This window comes from Arachis duranensis, chromosome 1, assembly GCF_000817695.3.
Source record: "Arachis duranensis cultivar V14167 chromosome 1, aradu.V14167.gnm2.J7QH, whole genome shotgun sequence".
NCBI classification, from domain to species: domain Eukaryota; kingdom Viridiplantae; phylum Streptophyta; class Magnoliopsida; order Fabales; family Fabaceae; genus Arachis; species Arachis duranensis.
This window is the reverse complement of record NC_029772.3, coordinates 51,237,391-51,248,756: the sequence shown is the minus strand read 5'-3', so window position 1 is coordinate 51,248,756 and position 11,366 is coordinate 51,237,391. Positions and strand designations below refer to the sequence as shown.

Genomic DNA, 11,366 nt, shown 5'->3' with positions numbered 1-11,366 from the left:
CTATGGTCACAGTTTTAAGGTGGGGTGACCATAGAGGCTATGGTCACGACAAAAAATTGTGACCATAGATAAGATTATGGTCACGGTTTAAGGAGGGGTGACCATAGGGGTAATGGTTACGATTTTAGGTGGGGTGACCATAGATAAGGCTATGGTCACAGTTTTAGAGAAGGGTGACCATAGAGGCTATGGTCACGGTTTTAAGGAGGGGTGACCATAGAGGCTATGGTCACGGTGAAAAAATATGGCCTAAAGTGTCAGATTTTGAAAATTGAAACCATGACCATAGATAAAAAAACCGTGACCATAAACCTATGGCCACGAGAGAATAGGCCACAGTAAAAAATCGTGACCATAGATCTATGGTCACCCTTTTTACTAGCTATGGTCACGGCTTTTTACTGTGACCATAGGCCTTTTTTTGTAGTGAAAAAAAATTTTAAGTGGTCTTTTTTAGATGGTCGTTAGTATCTAAAACAGTATTTAATTTTGAGAATATGATAAGATAGAATATTGATAAATGGTTTATTTCTTTTTGAATTGAATTTAGTGGATTTTATCAACTTATCCTACATTTATTCACTGAAATAGCATGATTTTGTGAATTTTTCTTAAATTGTGCTTAAAATTGAAAACATGATTTTTGGCCTCTTAAATTGCTAAATTTAATTCACTTCTATTTCATTCAATACCTTGATATGTTTGCTGAGTGATTTCAGCCATTAGAAGGTAAGGATGGCTTGAAGAAATGAAGAAAAAGCATGTAAAAGTGGAGAAATCATGAAGAAATAGAGTTTTGAAAATCTACCCCGTTGCTCATACGCATGCCTCATGCGTACGTATAACCTGGAATTTCACGACTTTATGCGTATGCATGCCTCATGCATATGCATGACTACTGCTAGCACATAATTTACTTAAGTAAACACGTGCGTCGCTATTTCAGGCCAATTTTGGACCCAATCCAACTCATTTCTGAAGTATTTCATGCAATTCTCAAGAAAGATTAAGGGAGAGAGCAATTAGGTTTAGTTTAGTAAGATATTTTAGGTTATTTAAGGTTATTCTCTCTGCTCTCTAGGATTATGGTAGATTTAGTTTAATCCCTCTTAGAGTTAGGTTTTGATGCTTGTTTTGATTTAATTTCTTTGCAATTTCTTGTTATTACATCTTAATCTCTTAGTTTTACTTGTTATTTCCCTTGCTTTTGATCTCATGAACTCTTGTTACTTTTGATTTCTATTAATGTAATTTGATATTTTTATGGTTATTGATGTTTAATTGAGTTATTGTTATTATTATCTTGCATTTGGTAGTTTTAGATTTTATTATTATTTCAATTTTATGATGCTTTTCTTCTATGCTTTCCAAGTATTTGTAGAAATGTCTTTCTTAGTTTTAGGATAGATTTTCTATACTCTTAGTTTGGAATTGAGTAATTTAGGTGACCTTGATTTCAATAATGTCTGAGTTAATTGACAATTTGGAGATTTTAATTAATCTCATTTCGATTAACGAGTAAGACCTATAGATTGAGATTGATTAAGTCCGATTGACTTATCTCGTCTTTAGAGGTTGGCTAATTGTGTTTGCTCTTATAATTGTCATGTCGTGGTTAGTGACACAAGAGTCTTTGAAATCCGATATTAATTGGTGATTTAGGGTTGTTAGTTGTTCTTATTATAAGACTGACTATGTCTATTTGACTTTCTCCCAATGTTGGAAATGACCGAATGGGATTAACTCTGGATAGTCACCATGTTCGTGGTCAATAACTTGAAAAGAAAGCTTTGATTTTAAATTCTTGCTAGGAATGTCTTTTAGCATTTATACTTTTTTAATTGTTAGTTTTACTTTCTTGTCATTTAGTTTCTCACTTCCTTGTCTGCAACCCCCTTTTTTATACTCATAACTGATAACACGCATACGTTACTGTAATTTTTTTGAGAGATGACGTGAGGTTTAAATATTCTCAATTTTTATTGGTTTGCATTGTGACCAACTAATTAAATTTTGATTAGGACTTATTTGTCTGTTCGGAACTATACTATCAACAGAATTTTATTGAGAAATTACGAACCGATGATAATTCTCGTGTCAAGTTTTTGGCGCCGTTGTCGAAGAATTACATTGTGTGCTTGTTATTGGTTATTGTATATATGTAAATATTGTGAATATTGTGAATACTTTGTTTTGTTTCTTTTCTAGTTTTTATTAGTTTAGGGGTTTATCTTCTTTATTTCTTTATAGTTTTTTGTCTTGTTATTTTCTATTTCCACTATGCATTCTTACTCTTTTGGTTATGAATTTGGTTCCAACTACGTTGCAGGAAATTTGAACTTTAATGATGGTAGACACTATGGAATTGGATGTTAATTGAGAGAGGAATCACATTCTTCTGAACGGAATTCTTGGTATCCATATCAATTTTTTCCATTCGACAATGATCGTAATCCACGATGCACACCAATATGAACTAACTTCTCAACATTGTTCTCAACCTTACTCACAAGCCTCATCTTACCCAACACCTTCCTATAACCCATATTCTTCATACTACCAACCTTATGTACCACACCCTTGTGACCATTATGAACGAAGACCTATAGAACCACCATCATTCCAACACCAAAACTCCCAAGAACCACTACTCCCATATACACCATCTCACTATCTCACCAATATGAAGCACCTCCCAATTTTGGAACTTTTCTCCCAAATAATGAACCCTCCTCTCTACCTCAAGCATTCATGGATGACGCTCTCATTTCATTTTTTTAAGAGAAACATGAAACTCGAAGGAGGTAAGAACAATTCATGGCTACCTTGGCCGTGGTAGTAACCAACTTGGCCTCATAATGCTCATGCAATCAAAGCACTCCCATTATCAAATGTGAAAAATCAATCAAAGAGCGTAGTATGAAAGAGAGGTTGGAATCTCAAGTGGAAAATGAGAAGTGGACTTTTGTATTGGAACAAGTGGAAAAAGCCGAAATCATTGAAGAGGAAGAAGTAGTTGAAGATTTAGGAGATGTTGAATGCAAAGAGGAATTTAAAGTTGTAGAGCCTTTTTTCATTGAGCTTGAAAATTATGTTGAAAGGATAGTGCACAACCTCCAAGGCATATTGTGAATGAAGAATTGAAAGAAATGGAGCAAGCAACAAGTCCTCCTATTGATGTTGATTCTGTACCAACATATGATCTCTTTGAGTTTGGTGAATCTTTTTCCATTGAATTAGAATTGGATGTTGATGTAGACTTTACTCAACCTCCAACTTATGACTTAAGTGATGGAAAAGAGTTAGAAGAATTTGGTAAGGAAGAAATTGGATTTGAGAAATCTTGTCAAGTAGTGGAAGTCCCTCGAAAAGGACGAAAGGGAGTGAAAATTGCTTTGTCAAGACCATTGGAGATATCTCTCCCTAAGCCATTCCCATCCATTATATCATTCAAGTGGATAAATCTCTTATGCTTAAACTTTATTATTCCACTTGAAATCTTGAATATAGTTTACTTGAGATGGATGGTCAACTTAGAGCTCTTTATGGATTCAAGAGCGAAAAAGAGATGATTAGTTGTTAGAAACACCATTCTAGGTTCATTGTGGTTACATCATCAAGGTTTAAATGCAAAGGTTGGCGTAGTGCTACATTGAATGGGTCTAGGAAGATGCTTTAGTGTTTGAATGAGAATTCTGAATGCTTACCACCCGAATAGAATTTTGAAGATAAACTTGAAGACGGGTGTAAGAAAAAGATTTGGGATCTTGGAATATATGAAGATTAACTTTGGGAGCTCCTAACTTGTTCAGAACTTCATCAAAACTTGGCGCATTTAGTTGGAAATTCTGGTAATCACTTGAAGTCCAAGAATTAGTGGAAGTTTCAAGATGAGTTCAAGCATAAGCCACCATGACAAGGAGCTCACCAAATGTCTAACTTAAAGACAATAAATAAAAGTGTTAGGTGGGAGACACCCACCATGGTAAACTATTTTCACTTTTTCTTTTCTATATAATTGATGAATAAATTGAATTTCAATTGTTAGGTACTTCACTTCTTTTTAGTACTCTTGTAAATATTTCTCTTAATTGTTAGCTTGTTTTGGTAGATTTTTATTTTGAATTGCATGTGTGAATAGTTGAAATAACTCTAGGAGTTAAAAATCTTGTTAATTTAAAATTTGCTTTATTTTTCTAATTTTGTTGCTTCTGTTGGGCTCTTAGTTATTTTGCTTATTTTGGGTTAGATTTTATTTTTAGAGTGCCAAAATATAGGTTAAAAAACTCTTTTTAACTATAGGTTGTTAAAAAAAAAGAAGAGATCATGCGTACGCATGCATGTGTACGAATGACACACCCACCCTAGGAAAATGACCATCGTGCGAATACTATGCGCGTGCTGTGCGCACGCATGCCTCCTGGACAGCAAGTTTGGCTAATTGGATTTGCTCTTATAATTTTCATGTCGTGGTTAGTGACACAAGAGCCTTTGATGTCTGATATTAATTGGGGATTTAGGCCAAGGTTGTTAGTTGTTCTTGTTATAAGACTGATTATGCCTATTTGACTTTCTCCCGATGTTGGAGATGACTAAATGGGATTAACTCTGGATAGTCACCATGTTCGTGGTCAATGACTTGAAAAAGAAGCTTTGATTCTCAATCCTGACCAAAGAGTATTTTTTAGCATTTATACTTCTTTAGTTGTTAATTTTACTTTCTTGTCATTTAGTTTTTCATCTCTTTATCTGCAACCCCTCTCTTTTATACTCATAACTGATAACACATACCTTACTGCAATTCTTTTGATAGACAATCTGAAGTTTAAATATTCTTGGTTTTTATTAGTTTCTATTGTGATAAACAAATTAAACTTTGATTGGGAGTTATTTATTGGTTCAGAGCTATACTATCAACGAAATTCTATTAAGAAAATTTCTAATCGATGATAATTCTCGCGTCATATTATGAACAAGACATAAACATTAATTAATATTCTTGTATTTTGTTTAATAATAAACAAAATATAATAATAAACAATATAGTTATGAAAAATTAATATATAGAAGTAATAAAAAATATAATAACAAGTTGTGTCTCTAATTAGTATTTCTGTTTCTTTAAATTTTTGAAAGACTACATGCTAAAAATATTGACACCTAACTAATATATATCACAAAAATTTTGGTACATAATATAAATTTTTTTATTCGTAAAATAATTTTTTAATACACAATACATAAATTTTTGAAGAATCATACTTGACTCACCTAACTAATAAAATATATTCACAACAAAAATTTATATATTGTGTAAAAATTTTTGTGCTATGAAGAAAAATTTTTGTATTGTGTAAATTTTTTTTATTTTATATTGATAAAATTTTTATTATGTGTAAAAATTTTTATATTATATACAAAAATTTAAATGTTAAATCAATAAATTTTTATGTTCTTTAACAAAAATTTTTATCTTAAAAAATTATAAAAAAAAGAGTAATAATATATTGCTTGGACCCTATATACATGGTGAAAATTTGAAGTGAAAATCATGAGAAGTGATAACGAATTAACTTATCACATTTATTGTACATTTAATTAGTTGGCTCTAGAGTAACATGTTCAGGACAAACTGCTACAGACATTATTATTAACCCTTTATTAAGTCATCTTGATTATTATACTATAGTTATATAACAATAGCTAAATTTTTATGTATGTTATTTTTACCCAATCATCCTGTCGTGCATTTTCACATTAGCGAAAATAATAAATTTTTAAATTTTTACTAGTGAATGATTATGTAAAAAAAATCTATATAATACGAATACTTTAAAATTAAACTCTAACAATAATATAATTAAAAAAATAAAAATTTTTAGTGGCTACAAATAATATAACTACTGGTGGCTATAAACTGATCAGGTTTTATTAGTATATGTTGCTCAACCAATATAATTTTTGGTATCAATAAACCAAAATTGATTGCATGCTGAAGGAGGGAAAGACAGATTTTTTTTATCAAAGATAGAAAGGTTCGAATTTTGCAACTTCTTATATGAGTATAGAGAAATTATATTATTTAAACTATAATTTATTGGCGAAAGAGAGACAAAGATTGTCAAATGACAATTTGAAAAAAAACAAATTTTAAATTTAAGGAATTAGGCGCATTGACAGTTATTTGATAAACTGGTGTACAAATAATGTGTCACAAAAATAATTGGGCTTATTATTCTAGCAATTTTTTGAAACTTTGTCTTTGATTATTTTTCTTTAGATTTGTTCTTTTCATTTTTTTACTGTTCTTTACAAATTTTATACTTTATTTTTATGCGATTTACTTTTATTGCAATGTTAATTTTGTCTCTTTTGTATTTTATCAAATTTTTTATTTTTTTGTTTGAAATCTTTAAAATTCTCTAAAGATTCTTTTCACTTCATGTCTGTAGCATTTGAAAATTCTTGAAAAGTGCTTTGCATTCTAAGTCTCTCTTGTATTTTATCAAACTTTTCATTTTTTGTTTGAAATCTACAAAATTTTATAAAAGTTCTTTTCACTTCATGTTTGTAGCATTTAAAAATTCTAAAATGTATTATGTATTTTAAGTTTTTTCTAAAATTTTATTGATTAATTTTATAAATTTTTTATTTTTAATAAAATTAAGATTTTGATGCATATAAAATTAATATTCACAAAAAAGTAAGTTTTGTTCCGATATCATTAGATTTTGAACCATGTTAATTATTTGTAATTATCAAAGTCATCTTTACTTCTGAGCGGTGAAAAATCTATATAACAGTGTAACACTTGGCAATAGTGATAAGACGTTAAGTAATTTTTTTTATAATTAATGGTAACTAAGTTCAATCTAACATAAAAATATTTTTGTAATTTTAATTTTAAAAAACATTACAAGAGAATAATATGATTTTAAAGAACAACACAAGAATCCTATTCTTAACCATTTTAATTAAGGAGAATGAGAGAAGGAGAGAACGGAAGCGAGCGGTTGAGGGTGAAACACGGTGAGAAAGATGGCCATGCCATCGGAAGAAATAAGAGGGAGAGCGTGGGTGGGTGTGTATCCGTTGTTAAGGAGGGTTCTTCTCGAGAGGGTTTAGAAAAGCCATCCAAGATCTCTTTTAGAGATAAGGTCATTGGTGCAAAAAAGTCTAAGGCCTTTAATTTGCATTATTAGGGTCTTTATCTGGGATGGTATTGTGACGGTGACAGGTAAGCATAGTGATTCTCGTCCACCAAGTGTCAGTTTTACCAAGGAGGCAAAGAGTTGTCTAGCTGAACCTTATAAGGAAGCCATTGTGATCAAGGTGTTGGATAAGCATTATAGCTACACGGCTCTTATGCATAAGCTTTGAATAGTATGGTGCATCAAAGGAGGGTTTAATTTGTTGGATGTGGGGTTTGGGTATTTTTTGGTTAAATTTGATATTGTTGCGGATCGTGAGAGAGTCATTCTTGGTGGCCTGTGGTTAATAGACAGTCCCTATATTGCAGTAAAGCCATGTGATGTGGATTTTAGGCCATGCGAAAAATCCTTCGGATCAACGCTGGTATGGATTCGAGTATCGGGACTTCCAATTTGGTGCTACCAGGAACAAGCAATGCTGCGAATTACTTCTGCAATAGGGGTTCCGGTGGAAGTAGATTTGGCCACTAAGCTTGCAGAAAGAGAAAAATATGCCCGAGCTTGTGTTCAAATTAATCTTGGGTTACCTGTTATCAAACATATTATAGTGGAGGGTGTGACTCATGATGGAAAGGGCTGGCAACAAGTGTTGAGTAAGGAAAAATTCACAATGGACCAGCCATTAGGTTTGAAAGACCAAGATGGAAAGCAGCACAAGTATGGTTCGAGAAGGGTTCCAAGGCCCAATTTGCATGGTGATGGAGGAAAATCAATTGGCATTAGGATGGGGAAGCGAGAAAAACATAAAATTGCGCCATCTCTATCACGCAGAACTCCTGCACGTCGTGGAATTCCTCTATGAAAACGTCCTTGGCCTTCCTCCCTGCAGAACTCGCCAGTTGATAAAAATGGTGGCACAATGGAGGAAACCTTAGTAGATGGAAGCATGGTAGGTGCAGTGTTAGGGGGTCCAAAGGTAGCAATTATTGAGGATCAGAGTGTGCCAGTACCGTAGGACAAACCACCTATTGAGGTTGGTGATTCTATTTAGAGTTTATGTTCTTATTTATTCTGTCCCTATTATTTATGGATAGTTTAAATATGATTATTTGGAATATTAGGGGTGCTTCTAATAAGTTAGCCCGGGTGCATTGTAAGGAACTTGTTAGGAAATTTAGACTTGTTTTCTTTATTGTGGTTGAAACTCACTCCCCTTTTCAGCATTTAAAATTATTTTGGGAAATGTTGGGGTATCACTCTGTCGGTATAGTAGAAGCAAAGGGGCATAAGGGAGGTATTTGGTTTCTATCTTCTATGAAGGGTGTTTGTTTTAAGTTCATTGATGCTTTTGATCAGGGTATTACTGTTGAGGTTCAATTTGATAATTTAATTTGGAGGTGTAGTGGTATTTATGGCAGTCCTCAATTTAATAAAAGGGTTCTCCTTTGGGATTATCTTGTTGCACAATCCATGGTTTTTCAAGAACCTTGGATTGTTCTTGGTGATTTTAATGAAGTCAAATTTTCTCATGAATCTAAGGGCTGTCAATTTTCTCATCAAAGAGCAGACATGTTTGCTACTTCATTAGAGGATAGTGGTTTGTTTGATCTGAAGACAATTGGGAGGCGGTTTTCTTGGTACATGAGGGTAAAAAATTATGCTGACGTGGCAAAAAAACTTGACCAAGTCTGTATAAATAGTAGTTGGTCATCTATTTTTCCAGAGGCTTAAGCAGAAGTTTTAAATAGGCTTCAGTCTGATCATTGCTCCTATTCTGGTGCGTTGTAAAGGTCGTCCTCAGCCTAAAGAGAATCGACCTTTCCGATTTGTTGTTGCTTGGGCTACTCATCCTAAGTATAGGGATATTGTGAATCACTCATGGTGGTCTGGTAATAGAGGGATTCATGGCAAGCTTTCGGAAGTACAGAAGAATTCACTAGAGTTTAACTCGAAGGTATTTGGTAGCATTTTTGTTAAGAAATGTGAATTAGAGCAGCAGATTAATTATTTACAAAAGCGTTTGGAAGTGGTGGATAGTATTTATTTCCGTCAGAAAGAGCAACAGTTGCTTGATGATTATAATAATACTCTGGTGCAAGAAGAGCTCCTATGGTTCCAAAAGTCCAGAGAGCAGTGGGTAAGGTTCGGGGATAGGAATACAAGATTCTTTCATATTCAAACTCTTGTACGAAGGAAGCATAATAAGATTCATGGCCTTTTTCTCAAGGATGGAGAGTGGAAAACTGATCCAGAGGTTCTGAGTCAAGAAGCAGAGTCTTTTTATGAAAGCTTATTTTGTCATTTGGATGATGTTGATTTGGGTTGCCTTGGTGATGTGCCTCTTTCTTCTCTGAATGAGGAAGCTTGCAATAATCTTACGGCACCAGTTACTATGGAGGAAGTCAGAACAGCTGTTTTTCACATGAACTCTTTTAAAGCTCCGGGTCCTGATGGGTTTCAAGCTTTCTTCTTCAAAGAATATTGGGAGATCATTGGTCTTGATGTTTAGAAGATGGTTAAGCATACATTCTCCAGTGTTACTTTTGATCCGAGAATGATGGAGACTTTACTGGTTCTTATTCCAAAGGTTGAATCACCGGTATCTATGAAAGATTTCAGGATGATTAGTCTTTGTAATATAGTTTACACGATCATCACGAAGGTCCTTGTTAATAGGCTTCATCCTCATATTGCGGAGATTGTTGGCCCGCTTCAAGGATGATTTATTCCGGGACGAGGAACTCATGACAACATCATTATTGCTCATGAAGTCCTCCACTTTATGAAGAAGACAAAATCAAAGAAAGGCACACTGGCCTTTAAGATTGATCCGGAGAAAGCTTATGACAGAGTTGACTGGAGGTTTTTAGCTCATACCATTAAGAGCTTTGGTTTTCCTATTCCTACAATTAATTTGATTATGAATTGTGTCACTGCTTCCTCCTTATCTTTCTTTGGAATGGGAATCGTCTGAATGGCTTTACTCTTAGCCGAGGTCTTAGACAAGGAGACCCTATATCACTTTATCTTTTTGTGTTGTGTATGGAGCGATTGGCATGCTTTATTAGTCATTAGGTTGATTTGGGCTTGTGGGAGCCGGTTGCTATTTCTAGAGGGAGACCAAAAATATCCCACTTAATGTTTGCGGATGACTTGTGTCTATTCTGTAAAGCTACAAAGAGACAAGTGCAAAATGTGATGTTGGTTTTATAGACTTTTTGCAAAGCATCTGGGATGAAGATTAATGTGGAGAAGTCTAAAGCGCTTTGCACCAAGAATGTCTCTACAACAAGAAAAGAAGTCTTTATTGGGGTATCCTCTATCAGATTCGTCTAGGACTTGTGCAAGTATCTTGGAGTTACCTTTAGCCATTCTAGGGAGACCCGTTCAGCTTTCAATGGTGTCCTAGATAAGATTCAGAGTAGGCTAGTGATGAGCGGATAATTTGTACGCTTTTTGGCATTATTTTTAGTATGATCTAGTTAGTTTTTAGTATATTTTTATTAGTTTTTAGTTAAAATTCACTTTTCTGGACTTTACTATGAGTTTGTGTGTTTTTCTGTGATTTCAGGTATTTTCTGGCCGAAATTGAGGGACCTGAGCAAAAATCTGATTTAGAGACTAAAAAGGACTGCAGATGCTGTTGGATTCTGACCTCCCTGCACTCGAAGTGGATTTTCTGGAGCTACAGAAGCCCAATTGGCGCGCTCTCAACGGTGTTGGAAAGGAGACATCCTGGGCTTTCCAGCAATATATGATAGTCTATACTTTGCCCAAGATTTGATGGCCCAAACCGGCGTTCAAAGTCACCCTCAGAATTCTCAGCGTTAAACGCCGGAACTGGCACAAGAATGGGAGTTAAACGCCCAAACTGGCACCAAAGCTGGCGTTTAACTCCAAGAGGAGTCTCTACACGAAAATGCTTCATTGCTAAGCCCAAGCACATACCAAGTGGGCCCGGAAGTGGATTTTTATGTCATTTACTCATCTCTGTAAACCTTAGGCTACTAGTTCTCTATAAGTAGGACCTTTTACTATTGTATTGAGATCGGGGTAGTTATCTTTGTTCTGATGCTATCTTAGATCATTGGGAGGCTGGCCATTCGGCCATGCCTAGACCTTGTTCTTATGTATTTTCAACGGTGGAGTTTCTACACACCATAGATTAAGGTGTGGAGCTCTACTGTACCTCGAGTATTAATGCAATTACTATTG

The 11,366-nt window shown here is 34.2% G+C and overlaps 1 pseudogene; it reads left to right on the top strand.

Moving 5' to 3' along the window:
- The first annotated feature begins 6,983 nt into the window (after positions 1-6,983).
- LOC127748373 (uncharacterized) overlaps positions 6,984-11,366 on the top strand; it is a 14,830-nt pseudogene continuing 10,447 nt past the window's right edge.